Source organism: Physeter macrocephalus, chromosome 7 (genome assembly GCF_002837175.3).
Source record: "Physeter macrocephalus isolate SW-GA chromosome 7, ASM283717v5, whole genome shotgun sequence".
NCBI classification, from domain to species: domain Eukaryota; kingdom Metazoa; phylum Chordata; class Mammalia; order Artiodactyla; family Physeteridae; genus Physeter; species Physeter macrocephalus.
The window spans coordinates 46,660,025-46,684,658 of NC_041220.1; positions in this window are offsets into that span (position 1 = coordinate 46,660,025).

The following is a 24,634-nucleotide window of genomic DNA, read 5'->3' on the forward strand; positions in this document are numbered from 1 at the left end:
GCTATAAATACTTGTTGCGAGACAAATACATTCTTAGTTTCTGCCATAGTAAGACTTTGTCCTCATTTTTAAATAACATTCTAACATACTCATTATAGATTACATATGGATGCTATAGACAGATGTAGATATAGATATAAATGATACAGATGCCTGTGTGTAGATAAAGGTATAGGTATATATGTGTGTGTGTGTGTGTGTGTGTGTGTATGTGTGTGTAAGGATAAAGGTAAAGGTAGAGGTAGAGATAAAATTAGAGATAGAAATAGAGGTGAAGATTGAGATGATAACAATGCAAAACCAGGTGTGAAAAGTGGGGTGATAGAAGTTTGACTCTGATATGGTAAGGGCAAAAATGCAGATCCTACAGTTGTCATTTCCCCCTGGGTGAATGGAGACAGGATCTATTTTACCTAGAAAATGACAAGAGCTGTATTTTTAAACTGACAGCCAGGAGGTAATAATAGAACGGGGAGAAAGAGGAATATGAGCTGATGAGAGAACATTGCAGGCCTTGGGATCAACATGATCAAAGGCTCTGAGGCAAGAAACAGCCTGGGAGGAAGCAAGAGCTAAATCCAGAGCTCAGGCAGGAGCTAAATTATGGGGAAACTTGTAGGATACACTAAGGGGGGTTATCCTTTAGTTATTTACAGAATCAGTGAAGTTTCAAGTGTGAGATTCAAAAAAATAAGAATTATATTTATAAGAAAATCTCTTTGGCAGCAAGCAGTATACAGATTAAGATTGTGTAAGAAGTCATAGAGAAGTTCAGAACAAAATAGACACTGCTCTTTTTTTTCTTGAAAGAGATTGCAGTCCAGAATGAGAACTGTATATGTAAACACTTACAAGAGAGCACGGTAAATACTGGCAGATTTTCCAGACAACCAGTATTTCACAAAGAATACATAAATATAAATATTATATTTATATAATATATACCTATATTATATATATATAATACACATACAATTTTTCCACTAAGGCATAGTATTTCCAAGAAATAAAGTTGAAAACCTTGTAATAATGACCTTAATGATACTTTTTTAGTTAACAAAATATTTGTACATTTATGTGAGAATGAGAACTTCAGCCACCAAAAATTTGTTGAAATGGCAGATGGATTTATGATTTAGGCTGTAGCAAAGTAATGAAAACACTGGTTAAGATGACCAATATGGTGTTTCTCAGAAACATAAATAGTGATTGCTCATTCACAGCGTAAGAATGTGTATCTGAAACATACTGGAGCTTTTGGTGTCTCCAGACAGATCAGATTCCTTTTACGTTACAAATGGATGCCTAACAATGGCGGCAATAAAAAAATCCTCCTGCTAGAATTTAAAATGACACGAATTAAGATCTCATCTTCTAACAGTGGAAAGGGCAGCCACCAAATAAAATAGAGCCCTTGTTTGTGCCGTAAATCTATATAACTATATTTTAATGAAAGACAATTAGTTGAAAACATAATGTTTGAATGTTTTATATTTGATTCTCCATTTTATCTAAGGAATGTTCCTTCTAAGAAAGAAAATGGTTCTGAATGCTATTGAATCTTCATTTCAAAATTAGTATGCACACACACATATACAGGATAGCAGTTTGTTAAAGATAATGACTTTCACCATTTACTAAGATAATACTTACTAGATATTTACTTACTAAATATTTACCAAATATTTACTAGATAATACTCACTAGATATTTACTTAATAGGTATTTACTAGTATATAGATATCAACCAAAATGTGATATATTATATTGGTGTCAATTACAGAGTGGGTTTAATTTATATAGAGATATTTTCTTAATTTCTTTAAATCATTCTTCTGTTATAACCTTATTAAATCCTAATTTTGTTGTGTTATTTAAGTGGAAGTTATTTTTAAAAATAAAGTTCCAAAAGATGAGAGTCAATTAATAGTTGAAATTCAAATCAAAGACTGCAATTCTTCTAACCTTCATAAAATCCCTGAATTACATTTTGTAGGCCATGACCTATGAGTTCTTTCTGAATTCCAATGACTTTAAAATAACATTATCTGTAGGTCTCTGTCTAATTAGAAATGGCAGTTAATAAAAACACTTTATATTATTCCACCAACTACCAATTTATTTCAGTGTTATATTTCAATAACCTGAACCAAGCAGAGATTTTGCCTGCCCAGAAGTGGCCTTGCCTATCATGATAAGCAGCTGAAAAACACACATAAGCTGTGTGAACCCGGCAGAATCCATCTGGTGAACCATCTGTGTGAGGACTCACAAAAATTATACGCCATCTGTTGTTTCATTTTTGCTAAGATTGCCAACCTTGTCCTCACTCCATTATCTAACTATTTCCCCTCCCTGTGGCCCTCGTCTGTACATTTGCTTTTATTCCCCATTGGTACCATATATCTAATTTCCAAAGCATTCTCATTTTTGAAAGAAATTAATTTATGCAACTAAGAATCCAAAAGTATTGCACTAATACCGTGGTGTTCTTAGCAAATGAGTGCATTATTATAAATACCAATTTCTGCCTAGTAAAGCCTAAATATATACCTTCTTGCCAAACTAATTTCAATGTCAATATAATGTTTAAGTATAATGTTTATCTGATCATCTCTTCCTCTTCTAATCTATTCTCCATTCTATAACATAATATTACTTCCTAAAACATTCCTATTGTCCCACTTCCTCCAATCAACACCCATCAAAGATTTTCCATTTCTCCCAAAATAAACTTCCCTAAGATTTTAGCTCAAGTTCTCACGTCTTCACAAAAGTTTTCTTAACTACACCTGTGGTCATCGTAGGCACAGTCTATACCAGTAACACTCACTTGACACTTGCACCATAATCTCGTTCTATGTTGTCAACATGGCTCTTGGATTTCCATTTATTTCTTCCAATTTTCCTTATTTTTCTTGCTGTATGTCTTGTATCCAGAAGTGGATATTAAGCCTCCAGAGAACTGGGGAAATGTCCCCCATTTGTTTTGCTTCTTTAACATGTACACAAATAGCTCTGAGCCCTGTCCACTTAAAATATTTTTGTTTAAAGTATGGAAAATTAAGTAAATAACATTCGATTCTACTGTAGTAAAGACAAATTTTAAAATAAAGAATTATGCTGTCTTAGAGAAACTTCAAAATCTGTGTCTATAGACACCCATTAGAAAGGAAATACTACTCTTGGTAAAGCATACTCACTCTTTTTTGACCCTGGCTTCAGAATAAACACCAGCTGCATTTACTCTGGACTTTTTGAAATGACAGTATGATCCACACACCTCCTAAGAGTTAGTGTCTGTTCAACTACATTTTGGGACTTGTCCAAGCATAAGACATACTGTCATGGTGTCAGACCAGACCACATTGGAGGCCAAAGACCTTAATAGAAAATTATAGCAGTTGATCTCTATCTATGTTTGTGTCTATCTCTTTATCTGTATCTAAAACAGTATATCTTTGTTTCTATATCAACTTATATAGATTATAAGTGTATCAACAGAAAACAATATATCTATATAGATGTGAATAGATAGTAGTAAATAAATAAAGAAATTATAAAATAGGATAGGAGACAATACATAAGTACAGTTATGAAGAATGCAGACCTGTGTTTCTAAGTAGAATAAAACCCCATCTATCTAAAGACCTAAGAGGAACAACCACATGCATTCAAGAGGAAAATGAATCAATAGTTTTATGTGTTCCATTGTGAAACAGCACTCAATTTTCAAAATATGATATGCCTTGGAAATTAGGAAGAGACATATAAATAAAATAATTACAGGAAAATTAGAGTCTTTTTGAAGAGCAAGAAATATTAAATCACACAAGAACCTACTGTGATCACTTGCTCAGAGAGACTTTCCCTTACCCCCATACCTAAAATAGCATTATGTATCATTTTCTGGCAACTCACTCTTATTATTCTTCATAATATTTATCAGGATATGATTTTTAATTTATTTTTCAAGTTGCTTATCTCTTTGATATCTTTCTTCCATTAGAATACAAACTTCCTGAGAGTAGGGGCTTTGCTTTTTTCCTTTTTGTTCCCATGCTTGGCCCCAAGCAGCTACTCAATACATTTACTCTTATCTAAGGAATGCTTATAGAGGAAAACTCTGAGGGTGTCAATTTTTTCTGTATAAGGATACGTCCCAATCCTGTACTCTAAACTCAATTCCTAGTCCTACTGGGTCAATAGTTCTAAATCCAATTTAGCTTTTGCCTTAATTATTTTAAATAACCACGTGAATATTGTTCATATATCCCAGACTTTCTGGCAGAAGAGAGAATAGCATCACAGTAATTAAAACCACACATTGTATTTCTTCTCTACATACTACAAAAAATAAGATGTCTTCAGCTTCCTGCCAGTCATTTTCTAAAGCTCCCAGGGTGTGTTGCAAATATGTTTCATGAACCAATTCTTTGAGACTGTACCCCTCTAACTCCAGGCCTCTGTGATACTGGTGTCGCTTGTTACTCTTAATGACAAAAGTAGGAGCCAAAGGTGTCACTAATCTGATGGAGCCTACCAAGGGTGACAGGGCTTTATTATTGGACTCCATCAAAGGGGACCCTCCTACTGCCTGTGATGGTTGCCAAAGCTCCAGTCCCAGGCTTCTGCTGAAGGGTTGTTTCCACTAGTTATTGTAATGGAGCTTCCAATGCCCAGTATTGAGGGTCTTAATGTTTGTCTTGTGTTACTGTTGAAATCAGTGAGTTTTTCCCCAATGTTGTAGAAGGTGCTGGCAATAACACACCTGAAGTGTATGTGTTCAATTTCTTGAGTAGATAATACTGGAGAACAAAGGAACTTTTTTATTTGAAACTCATGTTTCATTTCCCATGGTCTTGACTAAGGTCTGAGGTATATGTCTTTGGCAGCTGGGTTGAGGGATTAACTAAAAGAGAGCTACGACCCCTTTTCTCTGACCCCGACTCACCATCCTTGAAACAAAACTCTGTATCACAATATCCTTAGTGCGAGTTCTTTCTCATGAGGCACCTTGTTCCCTCACATAAATCTTAGGGTGAATATAACTTAGGCTCAAGCTGGGATGCCTGCTACAGAAAGCACTGTGACTGAGCAGCACATTGGATCATCAATGAATTTTAAAGGCTTTTGAGCATGGTTCAGTATAAAAAGTGTAAGCATGAAAGGCAGTAGCTAGCCTTCTCAGGAGGAACAATATTCAAAGGTGCTTTGATGGAAACCAGGTGATTTTTTTTTCTTTTCACACCTGGAGTGAGGCAGCACAGCAGCACCAGCTCCATACCTCTAATCTAACCAAGTCAGATATGCAGCAGCAGCCAGCTGTGACCCTAAGCCTGTGATATTCTGGCATATTGAGGGAAATGGAGTGTAAGGTATCTTCTTTATTTAAGGAAATGTTGACAGGTCTAGTTCTTCAGGTTGCAAATTCTCAAAACCTGGCACCTGTAGGGTTATGATTTGTGTTACGGGAAGAGATACACAGGGCATCTAAAAATAATAAAATCAACAGAGAATTATACAGGCTTAGGATTTGGTGTCATGACACATTCAAGTTACAAGGTTATGCCACCTATTGATTTGAGACATCTGACAACCCACCAGGGATTGGATGAAGGACTTCGAAGAAAAGATTGGATGCTTCCCCAAGTACTCTGTTGGCAAGATACAACCAAAATATTTGGCTTCTTTATTTTAGTACCACTCAAGAGACATTTGTAAAATATTAGAATCATCAAAAAGAAAAAAACTCTGAACATTAACCAACAAAAGATTACATTTGAATATTAAATGCACTTTTTTTATACTTGTAAACTCATTTTTATTTACTCAGTTTCACCTCTACAGAACGCATCAGTATATACTATTAACTAAGTAAAGACATCTCCTCATTCTCGTTTCTAAAGAAAACCCGAGCACATGCCTGGAAGGTGTATTTTTATTAAACACTTTTTATATACAGAGTGTGAATGGGGTTCTTTCTAGATTTTTAAGGCAGGAAAATTAAGTACTAAAATAAGATAAGAGTTATACTACTGGAAATACATGACATTCAAAAACCTGCAACACTCTTACATGTTTGAGGTGTCATCCATATAATGTTATATTCTCACAGTCAAAAGTTGAAAATGGACTATTAAACTGATGCTCTGTAAAAAAAAAAAAGTGCACAATATATCTGGCATACTCTATTTTGCAGTTTATTTGGAAATACTTTCAGAGTTATTTCCCATGCTTTAATGGGATCTAAAAGCATAAACCTGTCAGGGAAGTGTAGTGCAATGCCATATAATTGTTAGATGGATCAGCATTGTCAATGACTTTATTTGAACTTTATTGATTTACCTTATATTAGGTGATACTCTGGTCCACATAATGTATTTAGCTGTCAAGTTGCAGTAGCTACCAAACAACCAGATTTTATAATAAATCTGCCTTGTGGTTTGAGAGAGACTAAAAATGTGGTAGAAGAGGCAACTGCAATAATTATGTGGCCATTAATTCATATCTAGCTCTCTTTCTATATTGGTTTCATACCTAGGCGTTTCCCCAAGTAAATTCCTAGATCTTCTTTTCAGAAAACGAAATAGATCATCCAACTTCCTCCTGACCTTATTTCCAATGAAGAGTGTTAGAAGTCAAGAGCCTAGTTAAAATGCAAAAATTCTAGCTGATTGTTTATTATGTCAAGCTACAACGGATACAACTGTGATTTATAAATTATACATGTACTGGTGGAAGTTACAGTATGATGAGAAAAAGACACATAAGGCGACATAAAAATGTAATAAGAGAGTACTGAACAAATTGTTCTGAGAAAAGAAATAATTTTCAATTTGAAAAGCTTTAATATAAGCTCCTAGGAAAATGTCTAAAACGAAGTATAGTTTCAATAAAAGTTAAATAATAATAATATTAAGTATATCATTACAAATAAATATTATTATTAAGTATATCATTACCTGAATAGTTTACGTTTATATGATACCTGGATAGCAGAGATCAATCACTTGCCATTAAAAAGCATCATTTCCATCTATTAAAATTTTTAGAAATAATTTCTTACATAAAATAGTCTCCCATGGCTGTCATACATACTAAATAGAGGTGTTTATACTAAGAAGGTAACACTCTTTATTTTCATCCTCATATCATTCTAATTTGTAAATCTATATACTGTGTAGTTTTTTTTACAATATCAGTGGTTCTATTAGTTTATCCTGAAAAATATAAAAGGGCCAAAGCAATAGATGGAACGTTTATTCTTTAAAGGACTTCTTATTTTAGAAAACACTGAAAATTAATTTTTCCTCCATGAATTCATGGAAGCCTATATGCAGCCTATAAATTTCTAGCCAAGATTTCTCTCATACAGCAAAAAGCTCATTGTTCTGATAGGTTCCAGCATTATGATTCTGATACACTCTTAATTATTTAAAAATTTTTGCTATTTATTGAAAAGTCCTTTTGCCATTTGACTTATAACCTTTATATGCAGTTTATGGATAAGAACTTTATTAGTTACATGATATCAACATAAGATGCTTACTGTTCTCCAAAGAAAACTCAGTTCCACACTCACAGTGTTGTTTCTTTAGTCAATGTTTAACGACGACCACCTCGGGGAGAAAGGAAGTGTGTATGTTTGAGCAATGGTTTTTCTAAATATGAATGACACATCTGAAGGAAAGCTAGTTGTGGGTTGAGAGCAGGGTTAGTTTTTGAGGGAGCCTAATTAGCAGCATCCATTTGTCTTGCTAGATTCTGAACAAAATGAGAAATAGGAGTAAGGCATTTAAGGTGAAAGCTAAATTGCTAATATTGCTATTACTGACAAAGGCTGGCTGAGGACTACAGTTCAGTAGCCAGCAGATAGGACTGCAAATTGAAGTGCATGAAGGCAGAGAGAGTGGCCCAACTCAAGAGGAGGAAATGAGGGGATGAAATGTCTGTAGAGATCTTAAAAACAAAAATACAACTGACTAAATGTTTGATTTTTATCATAACCATTCATCAGCAATCCAAAACAATATTAGTGGGGCTTCCCTGGAGGTGCGGTGGTTAAGACTTTACATTCCAATGCAGGGGGTGTGAGTTCAATCCCTGGTCAGGGAGCTAAGATCCTACATGCCTCGCAGCCAAAAGAAAAACCCACCAAAACATAAAAAAAAAAAAAAAAAAAGAAGCAATATTGTAACAAATTCAATAAAGACTTTAAAAATGGTCCTCATTAAAAAAAATCTTAATAAAAAACAATATTAGAGGGTTTCCCTGGTGGCGCAGTTGTTGAGAGTCCGCCTGCCGATGCAGGGGACAGGGTTCGTGCCCCGGTCCGGGAAGATCCCACATGCCGCGGAGCAGCTGGGCCCGTGAGCCGTGGCCGCTGAGCCTGCGTGTCCGGAGCCTGTGCTCCGCAACAGGAGAGGCCACAACAGAGAGAGGCCCGCCTACCACACACACACACAAAAAAAAAACAATATTAGTAATATAGAATTCCTTTCTTACCCAGTGAACCACCCCAAACCTCCCTCCACCTTGGTATAGCATCTCTAATAGGCAAACGTACTGACTTAGTCAAAGGAAACTATGGATGAGGGCAGAAAGCCACCAGAGGTGGAGTAGAAGGAAACTCTTGCTTCCCAAGAAAAAGAAGGAAAAGACTGAACCTTGCCTGCCTTGACGTTTCTTTTCCAATTTACCAACCATATAAATTATTCTACATCCTCTGGGGCAAAATAAATAAAGGAAAGAGAAAACAGAAGTATAATAGTAACCAGGATTCCTAATCATGGAAGAAAACATGAAAATTGGAAGAAAAGAATCCTTCAAGAAGAATCAGATATGTAATAAGGGAAGATGGAAAGAGAAACAAATAAAATGTGTAACCTGAAAAGGGACTATTCACAAACACATGAATAGTATTTGGTTTATTTATTTATTTAGGATAGGAAAAAAAAAATTGGAATCAATGGCAAATGGAAGCATCAAAATACCTACTGGAATATATAAAATCATTAGTAAAAATAATGCAATAATTCCTGTTGCAGTAAGAAGTTTGATAACTAAATAGAATCTGAAAGTCAAAAATATATATATTAGTTTTTCATCTCTACTCAATAATGGGGATTAAAACTGCTAGCTGAATCCCAGACTTTGCCTCTGCTTATACTAATCTTTATGTTCTATTACAGGTAGTGAGAACATACTTCTTTCACTTTAAGTTACACCACTTCTAGTTTTTTATCTCAGAAGAGTATTGCAGGATTTGGAATTTTTACTTCTCTGCCTAAGTGATCTGTTTTCTTAAAAACAAACTAACAGGTGTCTGTCTGGCATTCTAGCATATGTTTTAATAATTTATTAAATATGGACTAATATATTTTAAATGTTTAAATGGATAGATATGTTATAGAATCTGAATTTAATGGCTTATGGTATTTAATATTTCTCTAGGACTAGTTTCCAGTGTGCTGATATTCAGTCTTAGATTGCATGTAGAATTAGAAATTAGAATTTGCCCTTTTAAGATCATAGTAGCTTTGGCATTAAAAACTTAATCCAAATGAAATTCTCTAAGTTTCATATAAAAAGGGGCTTCAAGAATAAATATTTGTTGGCATATTTTAAATCATGAGATAAAAATCCTTATAAGTCAGTAAACATATAATGTCAATATACTTATAAGTCAATAAATATATAATGTTTCCAGAAGTTACATTTTACAAATATTAGATGCTATGATGAAATAGAAGTTTGCACTAATTCCTTTCTACACAATCTCAAAACACCTTCAGCTCTTCAGTGCATACAGACTCATAGGCAGTATACTATTGCTTTGTATTCCACCATTATTTACTTTTTTTTAATTGAAGTATAGTTGATGTACAATATTATATATATTACAGGAGTACAATATAGTGATTCACAATATTTAAAGGTTATGCTCCATTTATAGTTATCAAATATTGGCTATATTCCCTGTGTTGTACAATATATTCTTGTAGCTTATTTTATACCTAATCGTTTGAGCCTTTTAATCCCCTACCCCTATAATCCCCTACCCCTATATTGCCCCTCACCCTTCCCTTTCCCCACTGGTAACTCCTAGTTTGTTCTCTATATCTGTGAGTCTGTTTATTTTTTGTTATATTAACTAGTTTGTTGTATTTTTTAGATTCCACATATAGTGATATCATACAGTATTTGTCCTTCTCTGTCTGACTTATTTCACTTAGCATAATACCTTCCATGTCCATCCATGTTGTTGCAAATGGCCAACTTTCATTCTTTTTTATGGCTGAGTAGTATTCAATTGTATATATATATATATATATATATATATATATATATATACCACATCATCTTCATTCATTCATCTGTTGATGGACACTTAGGTTGCTTCCATATCTTGGCAATTGTAAATAATGCTTCTATGAATATTGGGGTGCATGTATATTTTCAAATTAGTGCTTTTTTCTCTAAGATCAGGAATCTAAGTCAAGGATGCCCACTCTCGTCACTTTTATTCTACATAGTATTGGAAGTCCTAGCCACAGCAATCAAACAAGAAAAGGAAATAAAAGGAATCCAAATTGGAAAGGAAAAAGTAAAGCTGCCATTGTTTGCAGATTACACGATTCTATACATAGAAAATCTCAAAGATGCCACCAGAAAGCTATTAGAGCTCATCAATGAATTCAGTAAAGTTGCAGGATAAAAAATTAATACAAATAAATCTGTTGCATTTCTATACACTAGCAATGAAGTATCAGAAAGAGAAATTAAGGAAATAATCCCATTTACCATCACATCAAAAATAATAAGATACCTAGGAATAAACCTACCTAAGAAGGTAAAAGACCTGTACTCTGAAAGCTATAAGACACTGATGAAAGAAACTGAAGATGACACAAGCAGATGGAAAGATATACTATGTTCTTAGATTGAAAGGATTAATATTGTTAAAATGGTCATACTACCCAAGGCAAGCTAAAAATTCAATACAATCCCTATCAAAATACCAATGACATTTTTCACAGAACTAAGACAAATACTCCTAAAATTTGTATGGAAACACAAAGACCCTGAATAGCCAAAACAATCTTGAGAAAGAAGAACAGATCTGGAGGAATCATGCTCCCTGACTTAGACTATATTTACTTTTTAATAACATTAAGAATTATCTTTCTGAGCAAGTAGTTCATTCGTTCTACAACTTTATTTTTTGAATTTTATTTTATATTTTTTATACAGCATGTTCTTATTAGTTATCTATTTTATACATATTAGTGTATATATGTCAATCTCAATCTCCCAATTCATCACACCACCACCACACCACCCTGCTTTCCCTCCTTGGTGTCCGTACATTTGTTCTCTTCATCTGGGTCTCTATTTCTGCCTTGAAAACTGGTTCATCTTTACCATTTTTCTAGATTCCACATATATGCGTTAATATACGATATTTGTTTTTCCCTTTCTGACTTACTTCACTCTGTATGACAGTCTCTAGGTCCATCCAGGTCTCTACAAATGACCGAATTTCATACCTTTTTATGGCTGAGTAATAGTCCATTGTATATATGCACCACATCTTCTTTATCCATTTGTCTGTCAATGGGCATTTAGGTTGCTTCCATGACCTGGCTATTGTAAATAGTGCTGCAGTGAATATTGGGGTGCATGTGGCTTCTTGAATTATGTTTCTCTCTGGGTATATGCCAGTAGTGGGATTGGTGGGGCATATGGTAATTCTATTTTTAGTTTTTTAAGGAACCTCCATACTGTTCTCCCTAGTGGCTGGATCAATTTACATTCCCACCAACAGTGCAAGAGGGTTCCCTTTTCTCCACACCCTCTCCAGCATTTGTTGTTTGTAGATTTTCTGATGATGCCCATTCTGACTGGTGTGAGGTGATACCTCATTGTAGTTTTGATTTGCATGTCTCTAATAATTAGTGATCTTGAGCAGCTTTTCATGTGCCTCTTGGCCATCTGTATGTCTTCTTGTTCAACAACTTTTTATTGAACACCTACTATGTTTCAAGCACTCTTCTAGGTGTCTGAGAATAAAAGAGACAGAAGTCCTTATAGAACTTATGTTCTAGTTGAAAGAGACAGAAATAAAAAATAAGTGCAATTAATAGGTGAGTTCTGTGTTATGTTAGAAAGAAATAGATTCTATAACTTAAAAGAAATTGATGCAGAATAAGAGGGATAGAGAGTGTTGCAGATGAGGTGGCTCAGTTACAAATAGGATGATCAAAGCAGGAAAGCCTCACTGAAAAAAAAAATGACATGTGAGTCAAGAGTTTGAAGGAGGTGAGAAAGGTGGAATGGTAGAAAGTAATTCCAATGAAATCAGTTTTATAGGAGCAGAGTCAGTAAGCAAGAGCAGAAGAAGAGGAGGTAGGATAGAAGAGGCCAGATCATATTGTGCCTTCTAAAATATCACATAAACTTTGGTTATTACTAAGTGTAAAAGAAGAGGCCTTGCAGGAATTATTGATCTGAACCTCTGGAAGGATGGAAGTTGCATCAACAGGGATTATAAAGTTTGTGGGAGAAGCAGAGTTTTGAGGGACGGAGGAAGTATTTAGTTCAGCACTGGACATGCTGCATTTGAGATGTCTATTAGACGTCCAAGTGGAAATGTCAAAGTAGGCAGATGGATATTTGCCTGCATTTTAAGAGAGTGGTAAACCTGCAAGATGAACATTTGAGAACAAGTATACAATATGTATAGCCAGTATAGTGGATGAAATTAACAATTAAGTGAGTATAAATCAGTGTACAAGTATATAAAACAAGAGAATCCTGGACCACTCTGTCATGAAAGGATCAGGAGAAAAAACCAGAAGAGGCTGAGATAAAACAAACTGAAGACATTAGACAACCTGAAATCCCGGAGAAGAGAAGAAGGGAGAGTGATCAACAAACATGCCATAGGCTGTGGTTTTCTATTAAGATGAGGACCAAGAAATTACAGTACTTTATATCTCTTGACATGGAAGTCACTGGTCAAATTGACAACACTGGTTTAAAAGGGGGACAGATAACTAACTTGGGCAGGTTTAAAAGAGATTAGGAGAAGAAAAATTAGGACAGTAAGTATAAGCAACTCTTTCGAAGAATTTTGCTGTAAACATGAACATAAATATAAAGAAATAACTGGAAGAGGAATGAGAATCAAGATACAATTTTTTAAGATGGGAAAAACAGCATCATGTTTGTCTGCTAATAGCACTGATCCAGAGAAGAGGAAAGAAATGATGATGCTAAAAAGGAGAGAATTGCTGGAGGATTGACCTTGAGTTGACTAGAGTAGACAGAAATTACTGCACAATTGAACGATTAGCTGAAGATTGAAGCAAGGGGAGTTCATTTACTATTATCAGGAGAAAAAGCTGAATTAATAGACACACATGATATCAGGAAAAAATGTGAATATGGAAATCTGTGGGCATTGTTTGATTTGCTTTAAATTCTTTAACCAAGTAAAGCAAGTTTAACAGCTGAGAGTAAGGATGAGGGACAGATGCTGAAGTTCGAGAGAGGAGAAGGCATGTAATAGCTCTACAGAGTGGATGGATGAGAGAAATTTATTATTATTGCTAAGCAGAATTAAGAACATAGTCAAATTAATGGTAATAAAATTAAAAGGAGAGCTGTAACCTACATGTTCTTCCTATATGAAGAAGTTTTCAAAAAAGACATTACAGGAATATTGACCTCATATGGTAGAAATCCCCTAATTAAAGAGAGACCTCAGTGCCAGAATGCGAATCAATTAGAATTTGGTACACACTCAGGAACTAATTTTGTGATATAACTGTGGCCACTGCTAGTCATATTTAGAGCACTGAATATAGGTCAGTGCTAAGCAAGGCTTTAGAATTAATACTTCGCCTATCCTTCACAATAAAATTGCAAAACAATAATAACTATTTTTAGACTAGCAAACTGACATTTAGAGGAAGTCAGTAATTTGCCTAACACTCAAACTTTTAAGACCATTGTTTTAAGATTTAAATCCATGCAGTAACATAATGTGTCACTTCCCAACAACTTCTTGAAGAATATATTTCCATTTTACAAGTAGCTTCTTTCAGAAACCCATTAAGGGTCTGATTTTCTTCATTTAATTAGTCTAAAGCCACCCAAAACTTAATTACTGTAAAGTAATTCTTTGGTGTTTTGAATCCTGTAAATATCTTTCCTGCTTTGTAGAGATGTAATTCAACTGCAATTAATCTTTTATTAATTTCAAGTATTACTACTGAATGATTTAGAGAATACATCCATATTTACATAAACATCTTAGGAAATTTATTCATATCCCCTCTTGGTAAACACCTTCCCAATCAGAAAATCTTTCTAGGACCCGGTTATAACCTGACATTTCCGAATCAATTTCTTGCTGACCTTCTAACCTTTAGTTTATTTCTTCTATCCTCCTCTCCTTAGAGGTCCTTCCTTGAAAATCAATCTCCATGTACCACACTGCAGATTTCCTGCCACAACTTTCAAAGATAATAACTCACAATTTGGGGCTTCCCTGGTGGCGCAGTGGTTGAGAGTCCGCCTGCCAATACAGGGGACACGAGTTCATGCCCCAGTCCGGGAGGATCCCACATGCCGCGGAGCGGCTGGGCCCGTGAGCCATGGCCGCTGAGCCTGCGCGTCCGGAGCCTGTGCTCCGCGACTGGAGAGGCCACAACAGTGAGAGGCCCCCGTACCACAAAAAAAAAAAATAACTCACAATTTCTTTATCTGCTGACACTGCCCCGTTTTCTTCATTTGTTACCATCACTATGACCAAGCTAATATCCTAGATTCCAGTGTTAGCTATCACACTAGCTGACTTATATGATTTTTAGCCTTTATCCTAGCAGTAATTTTATTTAGCATCTACGGTATGCAAGATAGTGAACATACATGAAAAAAATCACACGCTTCAATATTACCAAACCAAAAATATTTTAACCGATGAAAATCAATAGATGAGAAAGTCATGCTGGAATTGGATTTCCAATAGAGTTTTATGTTCTAAAATCAGCAACTGGGGTCAGAACCAAATAAATGAACAAATTCAAAATTTATAATTGATATAATTTTAGAGATGAATATGAATTCTCTAGTAAGTCTACACAGAGAGTTTTTTCTTTATAACTAACTTTCTCTTCAGTTGAACACAAGAATGGCTTAAATCTGAGGGTCAAAACGTATGAAAAATATGTATTTTTTTTACTCAGTATAGTGAGATTCTCATACGATGAGAAGCACATGGGAATTGAGACTGACTGAGGGCAGAGCAGTTCATGTCTATGCTCTTAGATTTATTTGGACATAAGCTTATTAAATAGAATAATTCATCATACCATGCATTGCATACATTGTTACAGCTCTTTCCTTTTTTCTATACATTTGTTTATCAGTTTATACCAAGAGCTAAATTAAATTTGCCTATGTTAAATGCTCATCTGATGCTACTATACTGGAATTGTAAATCTACAGGCACTTATGAAACTCAAATACAAAAGAAGCACTAGACCTTCATCACCATTAAGTCAGAAAGCCAGTGTTCTGATTCCAGCCCTATACTTTTGCTAGATGTCCAAATTTGTCTAACTTCATTTAGTTTCAAGATGATGATACCTGTTTTGATTGTATCACAGGTATTTTGAAAACATCTTATAAACTCTGAAATCCTCTACAATTGTAAAAGTATTATCATTGTCTTCTATGATGAATGTAATATTATCAGAAGCAGATTTTGTTGTTTGTTTTTATTTTTGTCTTTCTGCGTAAGTATGAGGAATGTTTATGAAGGACAGAGAACCCATTCGTGAAGAGGGAATAGAATTGCTTAGGAGCCTGTTGATCAGAGTAGGAGTAAGAATATCGTCTTGTGTATAAAAATTAATTGTGTTTGAATGTGTGCTAGTAGAGTTACCAGGAAAGTTTAATCAGCCAGTTTAAACCATTTCTTAATCCCTTCCAACATCTTACCCTTTACACCGCTGTTTAATAAGAAAGCACAGGATTGTCAGTAAAGGGCATCACCACAATCAACAAGTCCCATGAAATGCTTGTTGTCACACCAGCTACCTAATCCAGTATTACTCCATTGACAACTCCGTCTTCAAAGAAATGTGATAACAAAAATATTTGATTGAATTGAGATATCAGTCCTTCCTAGTATGTCAGTTATAAATTGCAGAAGCTAAATTATATGACTTTTCCAAAATAAAATCAGTTTTCAATGAAGATGTCCACCTTCAGTATTGATTTAGTTGGGATAAAACACCATCTTTTTACTGCAAGTTATAGTCATCTTAGAAAATGACACCATAAGAAATAAAAGTACTAATTAACTTCAGCTGATATCTAAATTATACGTAAGCATGGAAATGTCTTCTTACAAACTTTTCCTAATTTTTGAACCTGTTTTTTGGTTCTTATATTCTTCCAGCCTTTCTCCCCTCAATATCCACTCCAGTAATGATGTAAAATTTACTCACATTAAGTTGTAAATAATTGAAAGCTATGTTGTTCCTATTGAATTTATTAAATTCAAAGTATTAAACTAAATAAATGAATATCTAAAGGTAGAATTTTAAGGGACCACCAATAGAATTATCATCTGCTATGCTGAGCAAAAGACCAATCTTCATTGACTGGCTAACACTTGCCAACACTAATCTGCTAGAGAGAGTGTTTGTTATAGCAGACATATACAGCAAGCCAGTAACGTTTGGTGATTGCACCAAAGTTTGCTGATATTAGATATTTTAAAGTAAAAATAATTGGATAAATAATGGGCATACAACCTATATCACATCTGTCGCAAAATTGTCCTTTAATATGTTGATTAAGTGAAGAATATGGGATTTCAGAAAATCACTGGAAAGTAATTTGTTACACTTGGCTAATTTTAGTGACACAAATTTTTGCTGCCCTTAACCAGTCTCATTTTGCAAACTTTCTTCTCAGTGTCTCTGTTCTGACTGCCAACATGGGTGATAATTAGCATCAATTTTGCTGGTAATATTTTTCTCCTCTTAGGGACTGAGTACAGCTGTTTGCTAGGAACAGAAATGAGAGTACCCCCTGATTTCTGTGGACCAGTGGTCTGTGGTAATTTATTTTAGTCATAGCTAATCCAAGCTTGTTTATAACGCCATAACTGACTATATATCCTATTAGCGACCCCATTAATCATCAAGCTTGCCTAAGGTGACAAGGAAAACAACTCAATACCACCAAACTCAGTCACCGTGGAGAATAAACTCACCTACTGTGGTGCGACAGGACTCACTTGGGAGACAGGCTTCTCTAACTGAATACATTTTCAAGAAGCTCTCTTCAAGCACTTAATGAAATGCAGGTTTCTTTATGACTTTCATTTAAAAATACATTATGAAAGCCACTTGGCTCTTCTTTGCTCTTGCCAAGTTTTGAATACCTCATTGCCAGATCCACAGCAGACTATAACTAATTTCATATATTACGAAGATGTGATTTCATTTCAGTTTATGGCAGCAAGTATCCAAGTTTGAAACTTGTCCATTGCAGAAGACAAACAATATTATCACCTCAGTATACTACGAAGGGAAGCATTTAACAAAACATCAGTGTCTGCTAAGGTGGCTAAAATTTTGTTTTTAATTTTAAAATGGAACTTTGACTTCTATGGGGGTACTGGATGAATAATTTTGTGTATGAAAATTTCTAGTTGCCTCTAAGAAATCTCTACCTGAGCGCATTACCATTGAATCAAATAAATCATCACCACCAAAGACCTTCAAAACATCTCCCTATAGGGCTTCCCTGGTGGCGCAGTGGTTGAGGGTCCGCCTGCCGATACAGGGGACACAGGTTCGTGCCCCGGTCCGGGAGGATCCCACATGCTGCGGAGCGGCTGGGCCCGTGAGCCATGGCCGCTGAGCCTGCGCGTCCGGAGCCTGTGCTCCGCAACGGGAGGGGCCCCAACAGTGGGAGGCCCGCGTACCGCAAAAAAAAAACAAAAACAAAATCTCCCTATAAATATTCTGCAAATTCACAATTTAGTCTAGAATCCATTCACCTTCTTACCCACATCTTCTTTGTCATTGAACACCGACATTTAATCTTTCAAACCATCCAATTTGTTTTATTCCTGTGACTAAATTCCTTTTCATTTCACCCCTGGATTATAGGGGCCACCTCATGATTGTATTACTTGCCTTCAGTAGAGTAGTGCCCCACCTTGGTTCAGCCTGGAAAAATTTGAAAAATATGGATACCTGAGTTTCACTCCAAGAGCATCTGATTTAATTGGTCTGTGGTGCAGCCCAGGCATTGGGTTTTTTTAAAGCTCACCACATGAGGCTAATGTTCAGCCATGGCTGAGAATTACTGCATCTAGTTTTTCTTTAGTATTGTCAACAGAGTTATCACATCAGGACTCTCACCAGCTAAGGAAACAACAGTAATCTTTTATTTGCTACAATATCAGGTTTAAATACCTTCACCTGTGTTTTAAAGTCTGTCTTTTATAAACCACATGCCTAATGACCTAATTTTATTTCCATGTATAACTCCCACATTTGCTTTCCCTGAACCAGATCTATGTATATGAATGTTCATGGCAGCTTGTGCAGTAGCAGCCAAAAACTGAAACCAGCCCAGATGTCCTTCAAAAGATGAATGGTTAAACAAACTGTAGCACAACCATACCATTGACTACTACTCAGTAATGGAACGGAACAACCTATTGATACATGCAACAATTTGGATGAATCATCGGGGAGTTATACGAGTGGAAAAAGTCAAAAAGTTACCTAGTATAAAACTCCATTTATATATTTGATGTGACAAAAATTTAGAAATGGAAGACAAATTAGTGGTTTCCAGCGGTTGGAGACAAGCGGGAAAGGTGAGGGGAGAAGGAAAGGAGAGGTTTTGGGGTATGGTTATGAAAATGTAAAACAGAGGACTTGTGATGTTTGAGCTGTTCAGTACCTTGACTTTGGTGGTGGATACACCAGCCTATATAAGTGATAAAATTGTATAGCACTTCACACACACACACACACACACACACACACACAGCTAAGTAAAACTGGAAAATCTGAATAAAATCAGCAGATTGTATCAATGTCAATGTTCTATAATATTATTCTATAGTTTTACCAAATGTTACCATTTTGTTGAAAATTGGGCAAAGGGTACAGGGCCTCTCTGTATTATTTCATAAAATTGCAATCTACTATTATCTCAATAAAATTACTGAAATAATTTTTAAAATTCCAATCAAAAAATTAAAATTTTTGATAAAATTTAAATTTTGAATTAAAAAAATCCTACCCATTTTTCAAGATCCAGCCACATACTGTATATATATATATTTTTTTTCTTTTTCTTTTTTTTGCGGTACGCGGGCCTCTCACTGTTGTGGCCTCTCCCGTCGTGGAGCACAGGCTCCAGACACGCAGGTTCAGCGGCCATGGCTCACGGGCCTAGCCACTCTGCGGCATGTGGGATCTTCCCGGACCGGGGCGCGAACCTGTGTCCCCTGCATCGGCAGGCGTGCTCTCAACCACTGCGCCACCAGGGAAGCCCCACATACTGTCTATTTGCACACATTTTGTTCATTACTCAACAGTGTCTCTGGATAATTATCAAGGTTAGGAATAGCACATAATACAAAATCTGTTTGTGTATGCTAATGTTTTTTCCCATAAAGGCTAAACTCTATGCTATTCTTCTTTTTGATGTAGGTTAAGCAATTGATGAACTGATATCAATTTATTAGTAAATTAAATATGTAAAGGGAAACATGGTAAATTTCACTCACATTTTTTCCACAGAAAAGTTATCCACTTGCAATTGGAGAAAGGGCACCTTGCTATACTTTCACCTTCTATGTTGATATACTTATTTCCTCTTTTCTTAAAACTTTTTTTAAAATTGGGGAGCAATGCACATACAGAAAAGAACACATATGCTAAGGATACAACTCAATAGACATTTATTAGCTGAGATTTTACACATCCATGTAACTGAAACCCAGATCAAGAAACAGAATAAGGAATGTTCAAGAATATTCTCCATACTCCCTTCAAGTCAGTACAACTCCAGGGGTAACAGTAGAGTTTTTAGGAAGTATATCATACCATATGCTTTGTGGCTGGCTTCTTTTGTTCAATAATGTTTGTTCAATTCATGCACGTTGTGTGTGTTGTGCTATATCATATTGCATTGGGTGAATTTCCACAATTTATCCATTTTACTTTTGCTGAACATTTGAGTACTTTCTAGTTGTAACTAATATGAATAGTGTAGCTATGAATATTTTAGTCTGTACCCTAATTAACACTTCCTGAAGATCAATTTTCTCCTCATCTTCATCCTCCTTTCTTTTTAGATGATGCTTGGAAGATGACACTTCATTACATAAGCAAAGATGATCTTTTTTCTGCAGATAGTAGAAAGTCAAGCAGATTTGAAAAAGAAAAATAATTCAGAGATTAATTTTTCAGTTTTCACTTTCAGGAAAGATATATGACACCCAAGCCCTTAATTATCTTTCCTATTTCAAGAAGTCGTATGAGACAGAACCAGAGTGTAGACATGAAAATTTCAGGCATCAAGAGCAAAAGAGCTGCTTCCTGTTGGGTGGCACTGGGGACTCAGTAGGGACTCCAAGAAGCTCTCCATTCCTTTATGAGGCAGACTTAACTGGATAAATGATCTATTTGCTCTGAAATTCACAAACAACCAATGCAACTTCTAGCAAAAATAATTATAAACATAAAGTGGATTGTTCCCTTAGGTCACAATTTCTTCTCTGACGTAGCACAGCTAATGCAACTGAGGGTCAATTGCAAATGGCACTAATTAAAAAGCATTTATTCTGCATCTATCTGCTTAATCTGTCCTAAAAACAGTGAAAAATTGGAAACACGTGATTTTTTCAAGAAAGAGTGAAAAATAGTTAGAAAAATAACTAACATATTCAATACTAAGCACACTGTTTTACATCTGTAAGGCATACAACAAATCAGTGTCGAGTTCAATACAACGTAAAATAGTAGTGAACACATGTCATATGATTTCAAGCTATATATACCCAATAGTAGTTTAGAGCTAGGGTTCAATGAAGGCTGAACTAATCAGGAAAGTTCCTCAGCAGTTAAGTACCTAGTGTAGAAAGATGATTTACTCAGACAAAGGGAGAAGGAGGTGACAGATGACTGAGGAGAGGTAACTAACTAATTCTAAACCTAACTCCAAATGTACCATATGTTAACTGATTTTTCTATAATATTGAAGTATGAATTAAATGGCACTGGCAGGATTGAATGTGTTGCATTCAGGGTCCAGTGAAGAAAATAGTCTAACATTATAACTAGAGCAGAGGTAGGTTACTTGCTAGGGAAAAAAAGGAAGTAGGTTTAAGGATCCTTTATATGTTCTTTAAACAATGTTTCAGTATTAAGGTATCTGCTCTCATACTTTTGTAATAAAGTGACTTTTTACTTTGAAGCTTTATTTCAGATGAAATGACATTCCAGAACTTCAACTTGAAAGCATTGTCCTGCATGATGATCTGCATTAATTCATTCACACTGATGTAGTTTTTGGAGACATTTTTAACACAGTGCAACCTTCTGTTTAATCAGTTAATTGATTACTAGATATTTGGTTCTGTCTAAAACATCCATTGAGACATTTGGTCTATTCCCAAAGGTCTTGATATTTGATTTTACCAAAAATATCCATGAGCATGTGAAACGGTCCATGCCAAATGGTCCTTGATATTTAGTCCTGTTAAAAACCTCCACACTTAGAAAATGTTCCTGGGTTCATAGAGCCCATAATGCTTACTTGTACTTTTGATTTATAGGATTAATACACAAAATATACTATCATGTTTATTGGTCCAATAATTGTTTTGTGGCTCTATTGCCAAAATAGCCCTCTTGCATTGGTAGTCTAGCTGGTAATGGCATAGGTAGACGGATCAGGATTTGAATCTTGCAGAAGAGTAGGATTTATATTAACTATGCACACAGAGGAATTGTCCTACAGACAGAGAAATGCACAGACGACAAGTCGAGGATGAGATCTGGCCATACATGGTGCATTAATATTTCATTAGGCGTTTGGTTGGATATGGCTGAGTTCAATAAGGGCAGAGTCTGAAAGGAGGAGATTGGTCAAGTGCTGTGTAAAACGGGCTGCAAACCCTTTGACATAAACAGTTTACAGAGCATCTTGCTTGTTCAGGAGGAGTGAGATGGGTGTGGCTCTCTTACCACATAGTAGTTGGGTGTTAGAGTCCCCATGAGGTGGGTATTGTGCATCTAACTAACCCCCCTACAACTATCCCATCACCCAGGGTTAATGGTGATGTTGCCCTTGAATCGATGTCCTATAGAGGTACATTTGTGGTAGACTGCATGAAGTGTCTGCCACTATGTGGAAAGGTTTTAGTGGGTGTGACTCCCACTCTGCCTTGCCAGTCGGCATGGACCACCACACCCTTGGCTGGTGCCTCCAGCCCAGTGCTTGATCCAGCCATGTTGAACCAAGTGTCTGAACCATAAGATATTAGTAAGTTTTCCCCTACCGGTAAACCAGTGACCATTGGTCAGTCAACTACAAAAGAAAAAAATATGACCTCTTTTTGAAAATTCTCAGCAGAATATGGCAGAAATAGTATACTCACAGAGGCAAAAATGCCAGTGCAACATTATAGTGGTTTTTGTTACCATTTCCATTTCCATTCCTTTAACAGAGATAGGTGTGAAAGGTACTGGTGCTGTGATGAGAGGAGAATCTGCAATGCCTGATGTACAACTAGTCAGGGTTTGGATAACATTACAATCATTCAAGATAAAACAGGAAAACATCAGCACAATGTTGGTGTTGAAGGGGAAGTAAGGAAAACCCTGAATATGTCAAAATGTCATACAGAAGAAGGACCAAATGCAACAGTATCACAGGTACTTCAAAGAACACTCCATGATACTTATAAAGAGGTCCTGTTAATGCTATCAGAAAGAAAGTCATTAAAGAGGCAAAGTAAATAGAATTCAAAACAGACATTGACCTCCAAACCCAGCTTCATTGCATGGAGTTGAAATTCCAGAGGAGGATAAAGTGACCAGACTCAGAGAACTATTTCTTATGCAAGATTCCAGTGCTCAAGATGACAAAAAATATTATTTACCCAACTTCTGATAATATTCAATATTTAAGTGTCAGTACCACATTATTCAGTGACGACACCTTCAAGATGGCACCAACACAGTTCACTCATTTACTGTGCATAGTATAGTACTGGGTTATACTATGCCATTGACTTATGCACTAACAATGAAAAGGCAACAAGATATATGAAAATACTTGCATTCAATAAACTTGAATTGAAAATACTTGCGTTCCTTGCATTTGCATGGGAAAGAAATCTTGAGAGTAACCCTTTGTTGTGCCTGATGCATTTCAAGATTGCAAATGTGAACATAGTTTGGTTACTCCTACCAAATGCACAAGTAAAAGTATACTTTTTTCACTTTTCACTATCACTTTGGTGAAAAATATCTTCTTTGCGTCTAACACACTAGTATATGACAATGGAGAGTCATCCATAGTAAGTGTGCATCCATCTTGGGACTTCCATTTGTGCCTTTGGAAGATGTGCATGAAACTTGAGTACATTGTGGAGGATGCAGAAACTTTAGATGACCTAATGAATTATGCTGAGAGAGTGTATGTCTATGGAACACATGACAGAGACAAAACAAGACCAGAAGCTCCAAGATTTCCAGCAGAAACTTGAAGTCTTATACATCAGTACTGAATGGTGATCACAGGATGAACAATGCAATGGAAGGCTGGCATAGCAAATTTCAAAAGCTTATGGTAGTGCATTATCCTTTAATTTGGACATTTATTGAAGTGTTGAAAGATGAACAGTAAAGTAATGAACCAGGTTACCACCTGGTTCTAAAAGTTACCACCCAGGTTCTAAAGCCTCTGTCAGACGACCCTATTGCCCCCACCACCACTCTTACCTGAAAAGACCTTGGGCGCAGTAAATGTACAATAAGTGCTAAAAGTCTGATTTAACAACCAAAAATAAACTACTTTTATGCAATGGCTATATCTCTGTGCATTGTATTAACTTATACCAACCAGAGTAATGGTTGAATTAAAAAGTACCTTGATGTCCTTTAAATGTTGAACTACTATCCACACAGCTAGATTTTTGCACAGGCTAGTTCCTGCTCATAGGAAAATTCTCGCACTTCATAGAATTTCTGAGTCAGCAACTTGATCTGCAAGCAAATTTGACCCTCTCAACCTGTCCAGATTATCAGCTTCACTTTAAAAACCTGTGCTCATCCGTAAATTTATGTACGTTGTTATATCAATTTGAAAATATCTTTCCTCAATCATGAAAGCTGTCTGGAAAATAAATATTCAATGTCATTCTTTCAAGTCTCTCTGAAGACATTTCTCTCTATTTCAAACACTTTTCAGCGTCTCAGTTCCAGTCTTGAAATTGCTATCAATTGTATTCATAGGATTTCAAACAGTGAAAGGAGGTCAAAGTCCAGATAGCACAATAAAGAGTTAA